The sequence below is a fragment of the Lissotriton helveticus genome, chromosome 2_1 (genome assembly GCF_964261635.1).
Source record: "Lissotriton helveticus chromosome 2_1, aLisHel1.1, whole genome shotgun sequence".
Classification (NCBI taxonomy): Eukaryota; Metazoa; Chordata; class Amphibia; order Caudata; family Salamandridae; genus Lissotriton; species Lissotriton helveticus.
The window spans coordinates 66,368,826-66,391,926 of record NC_136059.1 but is presented as its reverse complement, the minus strand read 5'-3'; the positions used below and the strand labels follow the sequence as shown (position 1 = coordinate 66,391,926).

Below are 23,101 nucleotides of genomic sequence, written 5' to 3'. Positions count from 1 at the left end.
CAAGATGGCGGCAAAGCGGAGTCGGTGGGAAGATTCCAGAAGGTTCTGTGGCCCGGAGGAAACCGAGAGTTCACTCGAGGAGTGTAAATCTCGCCAGACATCAAAGAAAGAAAAGAGCCTAGCCCTGGGAACAGTAGCAGCTCTGGTGGAGAGAGCAGCCCCGAGCCTGGGAGCAGTACCGAGCATAGCGATGGCGGGGAGCAGAGCTCCGACGACGATGAGAGCCAAGACGGAGGAGTCCACCCAGACGAGGAGGAACGTGGTAAGACACCGAGAAGGGGCGCGGGGCTCCCAAGGCATCAGAAGATGGTTCCGCCGGTGGTCCTTTGGTGAACATCTTTGCCAATGACGAAAGATTCCTGGAGCTCTTCAAGTGAAAGATGGAGGCGGCGCAGAACCCTGAGGCCCCGGCTGCAACCGTTGCCCAGAAGAAAGCAGGGATTCCGGGACTGCTGGGGTTTCCGGGAGAGAGCAGGCAAGGCATAACGGTGCAAGCGAGGAAGGTCCTCCCAACTCCCAGAACATCCCGTGACGCGACGTAAAAGCCCGGTGAGAGGGGACCCCTGTCTCAGATTCCCAGGAGACGGGCAGCTATAGTTGTCGAGCTGGACGCATGCTTCGCATGCTTTCTCCAGCTCAACCTAAAAAGGTAAGTACAGTAATATCGACTCAAAAATATCGATGTAAAAGATATAGATGTAAAAAATAGCGATTTAAAAAAATAACATAACTTAAATTAAATTTATTAAACAATATTATTATTATCAACAAATAAATTAATTTTAAAATATTTTTGAACTAATTATAAAAAATAAACTAAATGCAATTAATATAAACACAAAAAAGTGTACATATACATATATTTACTTAAACACATTTTATTAACTATTATCTTTATTTAATTTATAAACTTTATTAATTATACAAAAATAACAACAACATATATACATTTTTAAAAATAAATAAAAACATTTAATATATTCTATATTAATTAACACATTAACCTATTAAAAAAATAATACATACATTTAATAACAAAATAAAAACATTAATAGTTAAAACATTAGATAGAGGGAGGGTAAAAATAACTATGCAACAGTAGGGAAAGCGCTGGATAGCGTAGGGGTAAAATTTACTATTCCCACTGCAGAGAGTGCACAAGTAGGGAAAGCGCTGGATAGCGTAGGGGTAGAAAATACTATTCACACTCCAGTGTGTGAAACAGTAGGGAAAGCGCTGGATAGCGTAGGGGTAAAATTTACTATTCCCACTCCAATGAGTGCAACAGTAGGTAAAGCGCTGGATAGCGTAGGGGTAAAAATTACTATTCCCACTCCAATGAGTGCAACAGTAGGGAAAGCACAGGATAGCAGAGGGGTAAAAATTACTATTCCCACTCCAGTGAGTGCAACAGTAGGGAAAGCGCTGGATAGCGTAGGGGTAAAAATTACTATTCCCACTCCAGTGAGTGCAACAGTAGGGAAAGCGCGGGAACCCAAAACAATAAAAAATAAAAATATCAACATTTTCAATAAATTTAATTTCTAATTTTAACATAATATATATATAAATATAAATATATTATTATTAACAAAGACAAAAAATATTTAGCACTATAAAATACACAACAAATACCTAAAATTAATTATACAATTACATTTAATATTTACTAATTAATTATTTACAATTCATGTTTTATTATTTATTAATTAAACAATTAATTACCTACCAGCTTTCACACCATTTATACATATATACACCACAACACACACCTAAAATTAATTAAAGAATTACAATTAATAATTACTAAATAATTGGAAGAGTTGTGCTGGTGCAATGGAAATCACTATACCATGTGTTGAGTTCCTATTGGAGGAAATCGAGAGTAAGGCTAGGAAGGCTTTCCTCCATTGGGCTCTACGTTTGTTGTGGAAAATGATGTCGGTGGTCATGATCCCATTGTGTAGTGAGAAATAGGGATCTGCAAATGGAGTTTCTGGGTGAGATTAAAAAAAAATATGTTTGAAGCATTTGGCAGAATTTTTAGAGAGTTTGGGGGGGTAAATGATATTGTAGGTGTGAGAGCCTGTGAGTTCCATGTTGTGAGTTGTGGTGTAGGTGAGGGGAGTCTGTTGTAGTGTAGGATAGAGTGTCGTAGTTGGCTGGGGTTAGTGTTGAATCAGGGTTAATGTATTAAGGATGTGGAAGTGGTTGAGGCAGTCAAAGATATCTGAGTTTTTAGTCGAGAGCTTAGTAGAGGGTTCTGCAGTCCTTTGTTTTCGTCCAGAGGAGGACAGATGGGGAGGGCATAATAGTTCTACTTCAGTTGTATTAGTTCTGTTTCAATTGCCATGAAAGAGAGACAGGCCCATGAGGAAGAGTTGGGTGAGGGGGCCACTTGCTCTGTTTAAGAGGACAGACCTCCTTTTTGGAGCAGAAATCCAACCTGCCATTTTGGGAAAAACTAGCCCCCAAATCAAGTTACCTGCACTAACAGATAAGGGGTCACAATGGGGGAGCAAAAAATTAAAGAAAAAGGTTACCTTGGTAGCGTTGTTGTGGCAGTAGTCAGATTGTGAGAGGATTTAATTAGGTTGGCGTTTTGTCCACTCTGTGGTCCATAGGATCAGGTCCGGTGAGGTAGCTGCGGCTGCGCAGACAGGTTTGGCGACTTGAAGATCTGATGTGCAATGTGCAGGCCTAAAATGTGCAGACGACGTTAATTTGTGTAGGCTGTTCAGGCGGGGGCAGTGCTGCACCTCAAACTCTCCCGGAGGTCCAGCAACTCAATCCTCAGGGAGCTCGGCAGGCGCCATGTCCCCGCTGTCTTGCCCAGAGCACTCTCCGGGGGACACCGCCGTTAGAGGCCGATAGGGCATGTATTTGAACAGCGAAGAAGCAGGACGACTGATCTCCGCCTCCTATTGCGGGCAACAAGCTTTCGCCACCCAGACCAGAAGGAAGAGGCAGCCGCTGCCGTGTGTGCTGCCGGAGGAGCCGGGCGGCAGCAGAACCTCGAATCAGCGAGCCTTCGCAGCACAGAGCAGAAGGAGGGGGCAGCCGCTGCCGAGTGAGGGGAAGCCCGGGATCTCATTACTCGTCACAGAGGAACCGGGCGGCAGCAGCGCCACGAGTCAGCGAGCCTTCGCAGCACAGACCAGAAAGGAAAGGAAAGGAGGGGGCAGCCGCTGCCGAGTGAGGGGAGGCACGGGATCTCTTCACTTGGTTCTCTGGTGTATAGGGCGATCCTCGGGAGCCTGCCATGCTAATATCCAGGCAGTCAGCGTACCCTGCTCCAACACCTCGGCCGCCTCTTTGTGGAACGGCGCTTCCGCAGTTCCAGTCCTAGGGGTGAGGACGGCAGGGAAAGCCCAACACACTGGCAGCTCATCTCTTCAGCGATGTTCCAGCTGAGAACACCTCCGCTTCAAGCGGGGGGGGCAGTTCGTTGCACCGGTCCATTTCCGGCAGCCTGCCTCTCCACTTTACTAAAATCGTCGTGAATAAAGGTGAGCGGAGCCGTCCTGGATTCGATTGATAGCGATGGCGCCAGCAACTTCACCGATGTCCCCAGGGCTGCAGGCAGATTCAGATGTCCAGGAACTCCGACGTCGACGACCTCCGATGAACAGGTAAGAGAGAGTGATCCACTGTTTGAAGAAATGTCAAAAGTATATGCAGAGATGGTACGGTTCAACCGGTTACTTTTTAGGTGATTGGATTTAGGTAGGGACTGCTGCTAACAGGGATATATCCGAGAGGGGATCCCAAGCATTTGTAGCACCTTCCCAGAGCTCCTACCAGGCAGCCGTCTTGTCGGCATCTTATGTACTTTTGAATATATTCTTTAAGATGTTCCTTATCTTCTTTTGTCAGTGCATATATTCAGCTACAGGGAAGAATGGCTCCTGGTTCCAAATCAATTTTGCAGTTGTACAGTTGATGTGGTTTGGGTTTCTCGGCTTCTGCCTCGTTGAAAATATCTGCAAAGTCTCAATAATCTTCCGGTATTTCAACCGTTTGCACCACACACACTACCACATCACTTTCGCACAACATTGTGGCAGGATTGTCTTTTTTACACTTAGTTCAGCATTGAAGCAATGATTCTTTCAGTAACTAGAATCCATAACTAAGGTTCTCTCGCTCTAGTTTATCATAGGGTTATGCTCTGTTATCCATGGAAAACCCACAATTATTTTAAATTGTAGAACATCTTTTGGATTGAATTGTATTTCTTCTCGATGTCCTTCGGTGGAAATGAGTACAACAAGTTCTGTTTGTCTGACTATGGGCCCCAACAACAAGTTGGTTCCATCCACTGCTCTTACTGCTTCACTTCTCTTCTTTTGAATTCCTTCCAGACCCAGTTGAGCTGCAAATTTGATATTACAAAAATTTCTGGTTACTTCAGAATCCACCATTACTGCTACTTTGGGTAGCGTAATTTCTCTGAATTGATGTGTCATTGATAGGGTAAGATGTGGTGCTGACGATTGGAAACTATTGGCTGCTGGATGGTCTCTTGGAGTTGTTTCTTCAGTAGCACTCACCAGTCCAACTCCTCCCACTGATAGTGCTGCAAGTTTTCCTTCTTTAAACTCTTTGGTTTCTTGGACAGATTTTTACAAAATGTCTGCTTGCTCCGCAATACAAGAACAAATTGTTTTGTCTACATTTCTCTTTCTCCTTTTGGGAACCTCTCACTGCACCTATTTGCCTGGGATCCACTCCTTGATCTTTCTGTGGAGTTCTTTCAGGGAGTAATCTTATATGGTTAAATCTTGGAACGCTGGGAAAAAAACTTTCTCCTACGCTCTCCTCTTCTTTATGTCAATCTTTAGTCTATTTCGAGAACTAAATCTATGAGAGCTGATACTTCTGTTGGCTACTTGGGATTTGTACTAACAATGCTTTTAAATCCTTCAGCACTCAATAGAACAATGCAGCTATTTTATTTCTGGCCACTCTGTCTCAACCACCAGCTTATTGAAGTGCGCCAGGTAAGCCATCAACTCTCAATTCCACTATTTTAGTTCCAACAATTCATTATCTGTAGCTTGAGCCACTTTTCTGCATAATAATTTTAGACCTGAGACCCCACATTTTAACCTAGCTGCTAATTCTGAAGTTTCTCTTCTAGAAGTCTCCCTTTCTAGTTTCAAGGTTTGATTTTCTTCTCTAACTGCCATTAGTTCTTGCTGAATAACCTCTAAGACGTTTCCCATTCCTTTCAGATCAAAGCTCTCCACCATTCTGCTTGGGTTAGTTTTTCAATGTGGGCACTCCACTCTATCATGAAAACGTACACACAGAATGAACTCTATAACACACAGGAACAGAATGATGGACTAAACCGAACTCCCCTCTTGGACTTACCCCAGCTTCCACTGTAACTGAAAACTGGGTGAACACTGGGGGAAAGGGGATGGGGATAAAGGGGAGACTGACATTCTGCTGCCTTCATGCCTCCCAAGGCACCAGATGGGCACCCTACATTGTCTTGCTACTATGGAACAAATCAAGCTTTGACAGCCCAGAACTGCACAAATGTTCCTCCGGGCCAAGTTCAATGTTTTGGAGAGAGATCTGACATAGTGTGGCTTGGTCCTGTATGCTCTAAGGACCTGAAAGAGGACATCTTCCACCACCAGTTTCTCTTCTGTGGCTTTCTGCAAAGTTTGCTTGAGTGTTCCAATAAATCTTTCCACGATTCCATTGGCTTGGGGCCACAGTGGGGTTATGCGTTGATGCCTGACGTCTTGGCACTTCAGGATGTTTTTGAATTATCCGCTGGTGAAAGGTGGCCTATTGTCAGAATTCAAAACCAAGGATGATCCCAAGTTGCAAAAACATTGTTGAGGACTTTGAGAACCTTGGCTGTGCTGTTGGATGAGATTGTCCTGACCAATGGGAATCTGGAGTATTCATTGATCATTACTAACAGGTATTTGACAGATTCTAGCGGGCCAAACAAGTTGTCTGCTATCCTTTTCCACACACCTTCAGGCATCTCTGACATTTCTAGTGTTAAAGAACGTGTGGCTGGTGATAGGCAGATAAATAGGTGGCATTTCTTAAGTTCTGTCTCCACCATAGTGTCTAGGCCTGGAAACCACAGTCTGTCTTGGAGTTTCACCATCTACAAATAGTGTGGCACAGAGCAAACTGTCTTCATAGAGTAAACACTGTTTTCAGTACCCACTTTTCTACTCATATCAATTTCGTTTCCCAATGTAGGTTTGGTTACTATGAGAGGTTTGATCCACACAAGCGGTCCATAGTAGGGCATTAATGTTGGAATTGTTGCTGAGTATCTTGAGGAACTTGGCTTTATCTGAACAGTTGTATACATATTGAACACCGTGTGCAATGTGTGTTTCCCATACCCCATGGATATTTGTTAAAGTGAGCTAGACTATCCGTGAAATGTATGGTATAGGTTCAATGTCGTACATAATACATACTAGCTGCTGCTATGTAAGTTGCATCTGGTGATAGCATTAATCATGCTATATATTTTTCTGAGCTAATTTGCATTTAAACATCTAATGCCATGCTAGTTTATAAAGTTATGTGTTCAAAAGAAGCTTGAAAAATGTCATCAGCGATGTCATCAAGGATGTCATTTGAGATGTCATAAGTGATTTCATACATGATGTCATGGAACATGTCATAAGTGAAATAATTTGTGTGGTCAGAAACAGTGCATGGCGGGGGAGCAATTTATAGTTAGCTCTGATAACTATAACTGGTGAATTTCCGTGTTTCATTTAGGTCAAAGCATTAGTGTTGTCAGTGACATATTCATCTAACTAGAAGATCACTTTAACATTTGTGTTTTTTCAGGGAACATATATATATTTAGCAGTGATGCTTGCAATTTGGGAAGATATGACCATCAGTGCTAATGAGGATGCACCAGGGATACCTGCACGATGTAAAAGTCTTCCCACGTGGATCTTTTCTTCAATCTCCTACACACAGCCGTCTGTATCTTATGTACAATTATATTTCTCTTTCCCCCACAACAGCTAGAAGGTAAAGATTGCTGATCAGTCCAAGCATGCACCATGGACATTAACATACTCTTCTACACCCTGGACTGTTCTTATTCTGGGCCTGTTTCCATTTACAGGAAGTGATTCAATTCAGGGGCTGACTTGTAATGTCTACCAGTGACTGAATGCAGTGACTGACAATAGTTGCTCTACAACAGTAGTCAAGTCAGAACACCAAAGAGAGGACAAGCATGTCTGCCTTATAGAGAGCAAAGGGAACAGACAATCACAAACCAAACTGCCTGCGTTTTTTGTGAACCCACTTCCATACAGCTCTCAATTTTAAAGATGTCTCTTCCTGATATTAATTCTTACTTGTTTCATAAATCTCCTAGATATTCCATGCATTAATATTGATGATTCCACGCGATCGCAGGCCTATCCCCGTGAACACTTGCCATTGGTCATAAATAGGACTTTCTCTCAGCCGCTGAACCTGCACTACTGTTGCAATCTACAATCTATGGGCCAGATGTACAACCTGCCAAATAGCCCATTCGAAATTGTGTCAAATTTGCGACTTACAATTTGCAAGGTGCTATTTGTAATGTACAACAGTGTGTTTAACACTGTGATTCCCAATGGGGTCGCAAATTGCGAGGCTCGTGAATATTAATGAGCCCCTATCAATTTGCGAGACCATTGGGAATGACCGGCCCTCCCGAGGATGGTGGCCTGCTGGGCTCAGCAGACAACCCTTTCTGGGACTGCTTTTAAATAAAGCAGCTTTTCTTTTTAAATGCAGTCCGTTTTACTTAAAGGAAAACGGGATGCATTTAAAAAAAAACCTGAAACTTTTTCTTTTAATTTTTTACAGGAAGGCAGTGGTCCCTGGGACCACTGCATGCCCTTTAAAAATAATATTGCATGTATTTTCAAAGCAGAAGGGGTCCCATGGGGAACCACTTCCCATTTGTGAATGCATTACCATCTACTTGAAGTAGGTGGCAATTTGCAAGTATTTTGCCACCGCAATTGCGGTCACAAAACATTGGTACATAGCTTTGCAGTCGCAATAAGAAAGGGGAACGCCCCTTCCTAATAGTGAGTCGCAAAACAGTATTTTGCGAGTCACAATTTGTTTGCGAGTCGCAAAATACTGTTTGTATATGGGCCAATGCTTTTTAGTGTGCGTGTCATACATCTGGCCTAACATGCTCTAGACCTCACAGACTGTGGCTGTAACCCCGGAATCAGTTATGCTTTCACTTGTTTTGTTTTTTTCTTTCGTTGTTTACTACTCCCCAATCTTGGCAACATATGTTCTGCCTCTTTATATGCCTAATCCATGAGGGAAGCACTAACTTATGCCGCCTTTTTTATGTAACGTTTTTATAAGTTGTAAGGAAGCTCACATTTGTTTCAGCCAATGTTATAGTAAAAACAATAACCTGGAAGGAATGCTAGCACACCCACTGGTGTATTAATGAAATTGATATGGGTGATATCACAGGGCCTCTGCCCAAGAACAAATATTGGAAAAATAGGGAACTGTGTTTAATTTTCACAAAAGTCATTAACCGAGAATTTTGAATTAGAATACTTAGCAGATATGAGAGTATTGAAGTAGTTAATATTGGTTATTTCATTGTTGCTTTTAGTTTGGTGTGTTATTTCTACTTGATATTGATTTTTATTAATCGCTCGATACATTTTATTGTACTTCTTGTATGAACTAAATACACCCCTTGAATAAAGTAAAACAGGTTTCCATAATGGGACACATTAGTATGAATCCCTATGCTTGCTTCACCTTTCCATTTGCATTTACTTGCGCTACACTTTTTTTGAAGGAACACCTTCCTTTTGAAATCTTTTTAGAATCAGTGGCGTATCAAGGGGGGATGGAGGGGTTGGTCCACCCACCCCCCTCAAATATTCCCAGCACCCCTCCAGCTATATCACACAGCAACAGGCCGTAAAAAGCAGTGAATGCCACAGGTGGCCCAAGGGCTAGCTCCACTGTTTAGAATTCACATCTTTAAGAGATTATCTATAGAGATTATTTTTTATGGCAGGTTAATTTGTCAAGTTGCTAGAACTAAATAAGGATGGTCAATTCTTAGAAAGTTGCACAGAATTTTACAAGTTCATTAGGGGAGGTTGACTGGCTTTCGAAACTCTTTAATGTTGACAGATCTTATCTCCTTTGACCGATGTGATGCTGCTTTCCTTTTTAATTTAAATAATCTTGCATTCTCTGGAATGTGACTGACACGACGCCAGAAAGCAAAGTGCACCTCGGACAATGTTCCTAATAATTTACATAGTTCATCTGATTCCGTTGTCCATTAAATCTGGGTGGCTTCCCTTTGTTTTTTCATAGTTGCAGACAATCTGGTGTTGCTCTATGATTCTTGATATGTGATTAAAGTGCCTAATAATCTGCTCAATAGAGTGTTTGGCTCAAAATTGGGTTCATTCGAGGCTTCTACCCAGACTCTCCATCCACACCCCATCCTTTAGAGAGGCGAATATTGATGACAGCTGATCCATGTGCATGGGCAGAGGCCCTGTGGTATGATATGACAAATTGGAAAATAAAACATATAAATGTAACCTTGAGAACTGTTGCAGGAACTGGAAACATCTGCAGTCTTGCTGAAATTTAACAGTCACATTTTTCAATGAGCAGTTTTATACAGTTTTTGTTCGCTGGTTAGTGTAGTGATCTAGAAAATGGAACTGTAAACATCTATAGCCTGGTGCAAATTTATCAATTACTTTGTCAATCAGCTGTTGTTTGTTTTCAGTGATTTTTGCTCGATGTATGCTCATCATGCACAAACCCGATAAGCGATCATCTGCCATTGTCGACGTCAACCAGGTTTTCACCCTTCTCATAGTGCTGAAAGAACTTTCAACTGTGCAAGTGGTCACTGGTAGTGTGAGAGCAATGGGAATTCCTTTCGGGACTGATGGAAATACATGTGTGTGGTTTAGCAAATCCAGAAATCCATAGTCAAACTACTCATTCTTCGTTGACCAGATCTGAAACCATGTGACTGCTTTGGCTTCCAGGTTTTCAATCTCATACATTTCTCTGATGTTTGCAATATGACATTTGTATTGCTCAAGTGTCATTTTTGCAATACTTATTGGGTAAAGTGAAAACAGACTCATGGCACATAGTTAGACTGGCAATAGTATTCTTCCACAGAAGAGGATCCAAAATTAGAATGAAATACTTCCCAGCCACACTGTCTAGGAACAAATAGTTCAACGTTCAGTTTTTCTGCCAGTATATGAACGTTTGTAAAAATGTCCTTAAATTGCCCTTATGCGGATCACGGAACACAGTCAGAAGGTCTTGCACGTGATTACACACCTTGAGGATAGCATGCTAAACAGCTTGTAGAGCCTGACTTCCAAATTCCAATCTTGAGGAGTAATTTGAAATTATGGATAAGCAAAAGAGAAAGGTCACTGTGCTGGAGGAATATTGCTATTGATATGCATCCTGACATGTTTTACCTGATCGGTAGTGACCAGTGACAATTGCTTACAAATCTCTTCAAAGCAAAAAATTTGAATGCCCTTATATTTTGCTGTCCCTCGTGTTTCACTCAGCAACGGCACATTAGGAATAGGAGATCTTCTTTTTGGACTCTTGTGGAAAATTCTGATGATGGTTTTCACTGTGCAATCTCAGGAACAGCATTCAGGTCATTAATAGCCACAGCAAGTTTATGTGTAGCTTTCCACCATTGTAGAACATCCATCACATCTTTGGCCATGGAGTTTTTCTAAATTTAATCCCAATTTAGAACATGTATCCATAATCATGCATTGCAATTGAGATAGCATCCATTTCTTTTAAGGTTGCAAAATCCAAGGAATTCTTCTCTGATGACAGCTACAGTGCTACTTGTTGTGTCTTCAAAACGTACTCCAAATGACATCTGTTCTTTTTCGGATATGTCAGCACTTTCATCAGTAGTGATTGAAAATCCATTTAACATATTGACTAAGGATACTAGATCTTCTCCTAATGTTTCTTCACATATTGTAATCAATTCATGTTCAACTCGAACTGATGTATAATGTGCATTTACTTGTGAATTTTCCAGATAGTTCTTTAGGATCACATATCCTGGTTCAATGCGAAATTGGTACAGACTTTTCACATTTCCAGTTGTACTTTTTTCCCCACGTAAAGCAATGCTATGTGTGCCGCAAAATAAGATAGCAGAAAAAATTGATAGTAACGTTTTTCAATTTTCTTCAACCTGGCTTATAACAGCGGTGTCTATTTGGCCGACAATACTTGATTCCGGTTTATTTGTGATCGCCAAACAGTGAGTTGCATTCACTTGTGCATTTTTAGTCTTTATATTTAGTGAAAGGCATAGTTATGAATGCTCCTTGTATCCAACGATGAACTGTCTGTGGAAAAACTGTGCAAAACTTGCAAATTGCACCTTTCAGTTGTGGAGACTAGCTAAGCCATGGGGAATATTGATAAATCTACACATAACAGAGAGGACACCAAGGAAACCGTGTCGGACAACTCTAAATATGGCAGAAATGAAGTAAAAAAAAGGAATGTCCCTAAGTAATAAGGAATTAATGAAGAAGGTCCTCAAACTAGGATCAACAAGGTCCAACAAGATTGAAAATGTGGCGGCCATCTTAGAATGGTACTAACTTCTACCAGTGCTTACACCTGACATAGAGTGAATAATGTTACCAGCGAATTGGTGAAGGAAGGAAGAGGAGAGGGAATCTCTGAGAATAGGAAATAAGGAAATAAATCAAGGGGGTCTCCTCATCTGGGTTGCAGTCACTTTGGACTGCAGGGTGGAGGAGCATTTTACAAACTCCCCTGACATACTCAACATCATGCTGAAGGATTCCCGGGGTCGCATCCAGCTAGACATTTACAACGTCTACGCCAGAGGCACAAGGGGGGAGTGCAATCGGCCACCATAGCACTCCTGGAAGACCTGTTAAGAAAACGGCCAAGGAACTGGAGCACTATGGTGACGGGTGACTTTAATTGCACGTTCGAGCCCCTTGGTCTTGACGATGTGTTGGGCTTGGAGGAGGAGGATGCGAAAAGGGGGATCCCAGCCTTGGCCCTGCCCCCCATTAAGAAATGGACGCAAGTGGCTTTACAGATCAACGCACTAAATTTGGAATTTGACCTAAGGGCGGTAAACGGGAGGTCCAAATCGGATGTGCAGGGCGCACATACATACAATAGGCCCAATCATACATCGAGAATAGATTATATTTTTCTCGATGTACGTCTATGGAGCACCCTGCGCGACATGAGGATTATTGAGAGTATTGATAGCGACCATAATCTCCTGTCTCTCGATCTGACCCCAGGGTGGCTTAGGGATATGGATAGGTCCAAACGATCATTGCTGGCACCTAATACCCCGAGATTTACGGTATCTAACTGTGAGAGACGGCTAAAATGGCCCAAGATCGCCCTGTCCAACGAGAAACTTTTTACTATAGGGGTCCTGCTGGTCGAGGCTCAGAGCAAACTGAGCCTATTGCCTAGTGCACCAAAGGAGGCCACGCAGGTATTTTGTGCCCTAATTGGTGCACTGGGCAAACTCTTTGTTTTACCCAGTGGTGCCCGGAGTACATCCAACAGGAAAGACCCCTGGACAAAACAGGGCTGGTATACAACTAAATGCAGGCACAAGAAAACGGCCCTGATAGAGGCAGTTAAATCTAAGTCCCCAATTGCTGTTAGATCAGCCAGGAAAGAATATTCCCTGACCATAAAGGCGGCTAAAAACGAATGGGAGGTAAAGTTTTGGGAAGATCTTTTGACCGCAAGTAAGGGAAAGGACGCAAGGAGCTTTTGGAGTCTGATTAAGAACAAGAATAGGCCAGATGGGTCGCTTGTTACTTGCAACATCCCCGCCCACCTCTGGTATACTCATTTTGAGGCTCTTTACTCCCACCCTGTAGGGGCTCTTAGGGATTCCTTTTCCCAGGTGAACGATCTAATGGTCAGCGATACGGATGACTTCACCGAGAGGGAGGTAGAAGCAGTAATCAAGTCCGTGGTCCCACTAAAAGCTGCGGGGCCTGATGGGATACCCGGTGATTTGCTCCGTGCCAATCCCAAGGTATGGGGCAAACTGGTTGCCACTTTACTAAACGCAATTATGAGGGGTGCATCAGTACCTGATTCCTGGAAGGGGGCGGAGGTTGTCCCGATTTACAAAAAGGGATGTCGGGACAGCCCCGCCAACTACAGGCCAATCAGTCTGATCGACTCTTCTCAAAAGGTGGCAGGGAAGGCAATTCTGGGGAGGATCCTCCAATGGGCTGAGGAACACAATATATTGTCAGACTTCCAGGCGGGCTTTCGTACAGGTACGGGGACGATAGAACACGCTTTTAGGTTGACCCTCCTGTACTGGAAGGTGGTGGTGCTGGGCAAGGGCAGTCTTTATTTGGCCTTTATTGACCTGAAGACTGCCTTTGACCTGGTACCAAGGGAGGAGCTCTGGAGGGTCCTGCAGGGGCTGGGACTACCCGCCTGTCGCTTCTTGTCAAACTCCATTCAGATAACTATGCACAGGTGCGGTGGGGCAAGGACGGGGAGAAAACCAACAGAATCCCAGTGCAAAGGGGTGTCCGCCAGGGCTGTGTGCTGGCCCCCACACTATTCTCATTATATGTGAATGGTGTGGTTGAATATCTGCTCAAGGAACCCGCAGACGCCCCGTCCCTGGCGGGCACCCGGATACCAACTTTGCTCTTTGCCGACGACACCTTGCTCATCGCCAAAACACCGCAGGGTCTCCAAAAGCTCCTCACTCGTTTCCAGGAGTTTTGCTCCCTCAGGGGCCTCATAATTAATGTGGACAAGACTAAATTTCTATCCATGAACCCTCCAAAAAACCCTGGGCCACCCCCGTTTCTAAATTCTGTCGCACTGGAAAGGGTCCTCGAGTTTGATTACTTGGGGATTCGCCTTAGTAACTCTATGAGTTGGACCCACACATTAATAAGATGTTACTTAACCATAAAAGGGTGGCGGGTGCCATACTCAGGGAACATCGTTCTTCCTCTAAACATTGTATCTCCCCAGCAATAGACATTTACAAAGCCAGAGGGGTTCCAGCGGCTTTGTATGGGGCGGAGTTGTGGGGCTCCACAAACTTAGAGGCACTGGGTAAAGCAGAAAACAAATTTTTGAAAGATCTTTTGCGACTTCCAACAAGCACACCTACTGTCCCAGTGCTTCTCGACACGGGCTGCAAATCGATCACGGACCAGGCGCGATTGCGGCCTCTGCTCTTGTGGGCCCGTTTATGGAGGGTACCGGAGCTAGCCTCCTACGCAGCTGGCCTGTCTGAAGTAATTGCAATGGAAGGATGGCATCGCATAAAATGGTTAAGAGACATCAAGAGCCTCCTGGTGGAGTTGGGCTTGGAAGACTGCTGGGTTACCCGCTCTGCCCCTCCAAAAGCCACCCTAAAAAAAGATATATTGGGACTGGGTAACCAACAAACTCATTTGCTATCCCCGCCATTGCAATTCAACCACTGCATTTCTACGAATTAAAGACGTTGTAGCACTTGAGCCCTACCTGGACTTAATCTCCATTCCCCTGGATAGGGCCCTCTATTTTAAACTCAGAGTGGGCACCTTACCTCTGGCTGACTTGGTGTCTAGGTGGAGATCACCAATGGCTCAGCCCTCAGCTTTCTGTGCGGTGTGTCTTACAAGGGTTGAGACAATGGCACACTTCCTTTTTGAATGTCCCGACTACCGTGCCCCAAGGAAGCGCTGGCTGGTACCTCTATGCAGGCTCCTTGGCACTAGACAACATTTGGTGGCTCTCCGCATTTTATTAACTGATACTTCCCCTTTTATTGTCTGCGCTGTCTCCAAATTCCTAAAATGGGCTTGGATGATTCGAGTAAAAAGGCTTTCCATCTCAATTTAATCTTATTTTAATTATTTATTGTATTTTTATCTGACTGTTTTATGAAATTATAACTGTATGTCATTTTTTTTAATTCTTGAAATTGCATTTTGTAATGTATTGCTTTTAAGATATTTACGTATCGAAATAAAGCCTTTTTCACGCTCACGGAAATAAATAAGTGTAGAAAGAAAGAGAAAGTGAAAAGAAAAGTAGAAAGTGAGAAGTAAAAAAAGAAAAATGGATAAAAACCTAGAACCCTCAGGCCTCCCTGCCTTACCCATTACCTATCCTCCCAATGTTCCCAAAAATGAAGATAAGAAGTTCAAGCACAGGCTATTGAAAACTCACCCTGAGACTCTTATTTCAGATCCCTATTTCTGTATCAACAAAAGCATACTATCGAATGACCTCATATTCCACACCAAAAAACGTGCACAGTGGAGAAATATCTTCTACCGCATGCTTCATGTCTCTAATGTCAAAAAAACCCTCATGCCTTCAAATTGTAACAGCCTCAGACTTCTGCACTGCGAATGTGACCATATCCATATACAACAATGACAATATCCTCATACAAGCTTCTAATTTTAATCTCGCTATCATAGACAAGATCTTTCCTCCTCTCAAGAAAGCAGTGAACAGCAGGAAAAACACACTTCCCGCCACTACTCATTCCGATTATCTGGAAGACACTCCAACTCTTTTACAAACTTCCATAACAAATTCAATTGAACCTAAAATTCTCCACACCCCCAATTACCCCTACCCCTCTGTCACAATGGTCTCAACGATACCAGGGTCCCCTGGCCCAGTATGGACAGGGATACACTTAGCTACCGGCCATTCCAATGCAGACACACCCCTAATATCCTTGATGACCAATGGAGAATCCACCAACCCAGATTCCACCCCGACTTCCCAATCGCCCAACCTACAGTCGAGCTGTCATGAAAAGCTCCCGATGACTTTCCATCTACCCTGATATTTGATTGGCACCTAACACTCTCGATACTCTCTCCGCTCATCCAAACTCACCACTCAACGACCATACCCCGCTCACATGCATCAGCCCCTATCGTGCTATCACCTCTCAAGGCCATCCCCCACCCTCATTCAGACCCACCAACAAACAATAATCAACTAACCCCATCAGATCCCAATAACGATATCCCCATGCAACCAGACCTTACTTGCGGACCTCCTCTTAAAATAGAACACACGCCTATACACATAATGAATTATCCTAACTCTAATTCGATCGCACAATTCAATGAGTTAGACATCGGCCTATCCGATCTCAAGGTCGAAATGCAAAATCTATCGACCATCACCAAAGAACTCCTAAACTCACACAGAGCCACTAATGCCACTGTGAACCAAATTAGTTACCAAACTAGCAGATACATCACCAAGTATTCACACCCTGAGGACACTAGGCAGAGTAAGATGCCTTCCCCCAATGACCCATCTCGTCCTAGGAAGGCAATTTCTGAACTATCTGAAATGGACATACATGACCTCCTCATATCCTATGCCAGTCCCACAGATAACAGTAAGTCTCTTTGTGGCATTATCCAAACCATTCAACCCAACCCCTACACAGAACCCACTCACAACTACAGATCCATTAATAGAGAAAACTTCACAAATATAACACAGTGCAGACTGATGAAGATGAAGTGTGCTCTCATCAGTTGCAGATCTGCTGGCAACCATGCTCCTGACATTTACAATCTCATCCCCTTGAATGATTAGGACATTATCGTCCTTACCAAAACATGGCCTAATGTAAATGTAAATGTAAATAAATGTCGGAATTTGTAAAGCGCACAGCTACCTCCACCGGAGGTGTCCCGGCGCTGTCCATATACCGCTTAGGAACCCTTCCTGGCTTTCCTGGGAAATGTCCACTCCTGGGCACCCCCCAGGTGCAGCCAGGCATCCCAGCGCTTTTGGGGCCGTTGTGGAGACTAAGCAAGCTATTGCCCAGAGTTGCAGCGTGGGACCCATGATCAGAACAGGCACTGAGGCGAGAATATCCAGTCTGGGGAATTAATGAGCCGAAGACCCGCCGAGGCGGGAATCGAACCCTGGTCCCTGGCCAGAGCTCTGCATCAAGGTCTGCCTGCTCTAACCATTGAGCCACACTTCTCCACAAATAATAGCTCCTCCTCTCCCATCCTAGACCTACTGGTCCCTCCTAGTCATGATATAAACCGCCTAGACAGAACCGTGAAACCTGGTGGCGGGTTCGCCTTCATTTATTGAAACACAATCTCAGTCAATCAAGCAAACTCCTTCTCTTTATCCTCCTGTGAATATCTCTGTATCAAAATCTCAGTTGACAAGTGCCTCACCAACAAACTTCACATAATATACCACCCCTGGGTGATAATTTGATGTTCATCGATGAGCTAATGGAAGTCATTACATCCAACGACAACTCACAAGTGCTGCAGATTTTTCTGGGAGACTTCCATCTACATTGGAACAACAGAAGCAATCATGATGTAAGCTGTCTTAATCCTTTCTGTCAGATCAGGATCTGTCCCAATTCTGTGACAGTCCAACCCACAACAAGGGAGCAACATTAGACCTCATCATAGCGAAAATGAACATTGTATCATTAGAATCCATTATCAATCAATGAATCAATCAGGGGTTTATAAATGTAACGTAAATGTAAATTGATACTTGTATAGCGCACTACTCACCCGCAAGGGTCTCAAGGCGCTTGTACGAATACCGCTGTGGAACCCATCCTGGCTTTCCCTGTGAGGTGTCCACTCCTGGGCACCCCCAAGGTGGAGGCCAGGCATCCTTAGCGTTGTGGGGGCCGTTGTGGAGATTAAGCAAGCTATTGCCCAGAGTTGCAGAGTGGGACTCCATGATTGGAATAGGCACCGAGGCGAGAATTATCAGGTCCATGGAATATTTAGCCCAAGACCCGCCGAGGCGGGGAATTGAACCCTGGCCCCAGGCTAGACCTCTGCATTAGGGTCTGCCGCTCTAACCATTGAGCCACACTTCTCCACATAAAGCGCACTACTCAACCGTGAGGGTCTCATGGAGCTGGGGGGGGGGGAGCTCCGGATCAGTCGAAGAGCCAGGTCTTGAGGTACTTCCTGAAAGCGTGCAGGGTTGGGGAGTGGCTGATGTTCACAAGGAGCTTGTTCCAGATCTTGGCTGCAATGTGGGAGAAAGCTCTCCCGCGTGTTCTGTTCTTGCGGATCCAGGGGACCTCTGCCAGGGCGAGGTCGGTGGAGCGGGGGTTTCTCTTGGGTACGTGGAAGTATAGTCTCTCGTTGAGGTATTTGGGTCTGATGTTGTTGTGGGATTTGTAGGCATGGGTTACACATTTTTCTATTCAATTAAACAATACAATCTGAGGCTCAAGCGAGCCCAGGCAGCAAACTTAAACATATAGCTGGCTGCCACTGTTGCCAGGAGGACAAGTTTGCTCTTTGCAAGCAGTAGTTGGTTGGTGGTTGTAAGAAAGTGGCAGAACTCGAAGTAACGTGATTGAAACCAACGTGGCCCTCTCTGCGCACAAAAGACGATGCTTTTTACTCTTTACTCTCTCTCCGTCTGAGACCGTCTCCCTGGAGAGGAGCCTTCTCAGCCACAGTGCATACTTGCTGGGGGCTTGGGCCGGAGGGCAGGTTGGAGTCGGACCATGATTGGTCCTGATCTCGACTCGTCACTTCCTGCAATGGTGCCTGATGTGGACCATGTCATTTGTAGCTGAGCGCTATGCTAAGTTTCACTGGTAGCATGACTAGACTGTTTTTCCCAACAATGGCGCCAGCACTGCCCATCCGTAACTAGATTCTGGTTATGGATTACAGTGCGGGTGCCATTATTTTTGTAATGCTGCACTCGCACAGTACTCATGCATGCATGGTGGTTGAACTTGCACAGCACTACTGCCCACGTTGCAGCCATGCCGGCACCATTAATTTGTAATGTTGTACTAGGCGACTCATCTAGACTAGACAAGTTGACTAGTGCAGCGTAACAATAAGGCGGACCGGCCAGCCCCCACCTAGTGATCCAGGCGACTGGCGAGTGATCGGGGGGGGCAAGCACCCATCATTGCTCCCCCTGCAGACACGCATGACTCCAATCTATGATGCCCGCCAGCAGTAGGCAGGTTCAAGCTGAAGAATGGTGGGACATTCCAATCATGATGACTGCCTTCAAGCAGAAGACAACATAGTTAGGCAAGAGTCTCCCAATTCAAAATGGACTCCAATGAGTATGGAGGGCCGCCGCCGCTCTGAGTCTTATGAGCACTGTGGCCAATGCTGTGGAAGGCAAGATGCCCAAGCAGGTAACCACTTACTGTGTTGGTAGTGCTGTGCGAGCCATGTGGGGCTGGGAAGAAAGGTATCCACAGTGGCGCTGATTCTAGTTGCTGGGATAGGTGGCTGTAGATGAAACCCGGCATGCACTTGATGTAAGCAGTAGGGGACAGCACTGCAAGCTCGATGTAGGCAGGGAGAAGACCACCGGACAGAGGATGGGCCAGCTACTGTAGAATGTCCCAGGGCATCGGTGTAAAAGTGTGCTATGTACACATGGAACAAGGTATCGGCTCACCTGAAGAGAAGAATGAGTGTGACATTGTTGTGTCTTCACAATAATGAGGCACAACTCAGGGAGTGTGAGTGAATCTTTCTTTATTTCCCAAAGTGAGGCAGCCACGCGCTGTACCTTGTCCAGCTCTGAAAAACCTCTCTCTGTGCTTCCTGTCCCTCTTAAATCTCCAACCTCCCGCCTCTGGCTGAGGCCATAACAACACTGCCGGCCAGAGGCAGAGTCGGGTCCCAACAAACCAGACACTACACCCACCTTAGCCAATAACCCAATTTCGTACAGGCATGGTACATTTGTGGAATGTTGGAGCTAAAGGTGATTCATCCCATTGCAAAAAATCCACTTTTACTCTCTTTATCGCTTACACACAATATATTGTCCTAGTGGCAAAAACACACAATTAAGCCAAAACTGAAGTATATTCTGATAAATGTGCAGAAGTTGAATTTTCCTAATCTCCTAAGTAGGCCTGGGTGGAGTTTGCAAAACTCCACGAAGTGACCAAAAAACTCTCCCACTCTACGCGGATTTCTGCAAGTGGTAGAGTGCGCTAAGTCGTACCGTTCACACTGACCTTAAGCTACAAGTGTTTGTCCCATGCTGGAAAATTAGTGTGAACATAATAATAAATAATAATAATAATAATAATAATAATAATAATAAAATAATAATATAATATTAATAATAATAATCCACATTTGTATAGCGCACAATCACCCGTTAGGGTCTCTAGGCGCTGGGGGCCGTCGGGAAGATTAAGCAAGCTATTGCCCAGAGTCGCATGGTGCTGGGCTAACCTGCCGCCGGAGCCGGGGATCGAACCCTGATCCCCAGATTCCAGCGTCAGTCGCCCTGGCCGCGGCGCCACACCTCTCCACCATGCGTTGAAAAAGAGGGTGCTACTTCTTTCTGTCGCACAAGGAGATTTTCTCCCCAAGAGGCATTTGGGTCGATGCTTTGAAGTTGAGCCTCACAGTCAGGACCTTGGAATGGCGCTGCGTCACCTTTGAACCTTGCAGTCAGGTCCCGAACCATTATTGAGCTGCTCAGGTATGTGTTTAAATCGGCACTGCATTGACATCTAAGTGCACTGCGTCGGTTCCAATCGTCACAGTGGTGATGATGCAACATTTTTGTAGCAAAACAGCTGCAGAACACACTTCTGTGGCCAAGGATTTGAGAGGGCATGTCAGGCCAGGGTAGGAATCACAGATAAGAGAGTCCAGCAGCAACAGCAGAATTGCAAGAAGTCTTTTGTATCCCTGCGACTTCAGAAAATAGGAGGCAAGCCAGCACGTCTTGGAGTCACTTTGGGTTCAAGTGAGATGGGTCCAGTCCTTCTCTTCAGCAGGGCAGAGATCAGCAGGCATCAGGGGCAGCTCACCACAGCAGTGATACCATTACAAACAATGGGGAGACCCAAATAATCCGCAGGACCTGGGTAATGTAAGTAAAAAGACACAAGTGGTCCGAATGGAAAAATAAAATTCTTCAAGCGAAAATACTTTACGACTTTGTTGAGACTTAATTGAACCCAAGCAAAAGCAAAAAAAAAATTGGATTTAAATTTTCCATTTTATATTTGAGCAATTTGGTAATCAGTTAATACATTAATTACATATAAGCTGTGAATGCCATTATAGAAGAACAATTTTGAGCAGTTTGCCCCAAAGTGGGTGCAAGGCGAAAGGTGGTGGATAAAGTATTTGTGAATTAGATAAAGAAGAATGAGCGGAACAATTAGAAACAATTTTAGAACCTGTCTTAGAATTATTAACACATTTCGTATAATCCACATTGAGTTATAGACTTCACATTGTTGTCTAAACATGGGATATAGTTCGAGGACAGGTGAGTATGGTTGATATGTTCACGTTACGACTCCGGGTGTAGGGTTAGGGCCAATTGTTCCTTAGAAAGGGGTCATTATCCGGACGGCGAAGGGAGCAACCTAGGATCCAGTGAAAGGGAACGATGAAATGTCTCCTAGTTTGTGTGAAATGCTTTGGTGTGAGAGAGGTGGTCAAAACGCTCACCTCTGAGGCACCGTGCAAGGGTCAGTGCAGTTAGTTGAACATCAACATAAAGAAACAGGCGGCGTCAACTGCTAGAGACGTAACGCACAGAATAAATCTGAAAACCGTGAGTGCTAGGGTTCGCACCTATCAGTTCCACTGAGGGCTATTTCCCTTAGGTGCTCGTTGCTAGTGTAGGCCCAACTCGTGAGGCAATTTATGTACAAGGGAGATAATGAAAATGTATAATAGAAAATCAATTATCCTGAATCTGTATAAATAATGTCTGGCTTGGGACAGGTTTGAAAGGCTACTTGTGTGGGTGGCAGAACCAGTGCTGCACTAATAGCATTTAGGTTACAGGCCCTGGGTATATGGTATACCACTTAACAAGAGACTGTCTAAGTGAACTATACATGCCAAAGAGGTATACACAAATGTGAAGTGGTAAAGTGCTCAGAGTCCTAAGGCAAACAAAAAGATACAGCAAAAGCAGGAGGAGGAAGGCAACAAGTTTGGGGTGACCCTTCAAGAGGGCCATTTTCCAACATATAGTAAATAAATTCACAGAGTAAAACGTAATTGCTGGTGATTTTAAAATGCCTCGTTAGGCAATTCTGTAGGCCATGTTAAGGCCAAGCAGCTAAATCTTCCATCTGTAATCTCGAAATGGCACTGTTGAATTCCCAAATCATCAGCCAACAAGTGTATTTCATAGCCGCTATTTACTGATATACAGTTGATGGGATATGGGTGAGCACTAGCAAATATTCTTCATGGAGTAGCTTCAACTATTAGATCCATGGGCCTATGGATAGGCGCAGTTGTTAATTGATTATAAATCATTAAATACCCTAAGAGCAGGCCTACTCGAATTATTTGAATCTGCAGCTCTAGAGTTTTTGCATAACTATGGATTTGATGCATTTGCCACGTAATCAATGCTCTGCTGCCTAATCTGGAGAGTATAAAAATAACAACGTTTTTTTCCAGCTCACACTGTTCGAAGGTTACTAAAAAGCACGATGACCAGTGTTCCTGCGCATTGGAAGTCCCTCCTCAAAAGGTTCACTGGTCATCTTTCAGTTGCTTATTGCTGTATTTAGGTATTAGATTGATACTAAAAAGGTGAAATCTTTTCAGAGACAGTGTTACCATGTGTAAAAAGGGTAAAAGAATGAAGTAATACTATCACAAAGAAAGCTGATTTACGCCGACTAATTTGCCCTTTGTGCCATATAATTTAGTCAAGTCTGCCACATAATGTGATCCTCTTATGCTGCATGATTCTAGTGCCAATGCCTGAGGGTTACATTATTAAGCACTTTTGAACGAAATTAGTATTTGAATTTATTTTAGAGCTGGTGAGTTACATTTTAGAAGGACGCATGGTGCTATTCTTTTGATGTCACTTCCGGTCTTTCTGAAGTGTATGCAGGTCCTGGGTCTCCCTCGCCTTCAGTGGCCTCCTCGTTGCATGTACTCGGGACCTCCAGCTGCAGCATTGAGTGCTTTGT

General features: G+C 44.1%; 1 long non-coding RNA gene across 1 annotated transcript in view; it reads right to left on the bottom strand.

The window, feature by feature from the left end:
- Positions 1–23,101, bottom strand: part of LOC144819213 (uncharacterized) — a 299,059-nt gene that overhangs the window by 49,954 nt on the left and 226,004 nt on the right. The gene's annotated exons all lie outside the window — the stretch shown is intronic.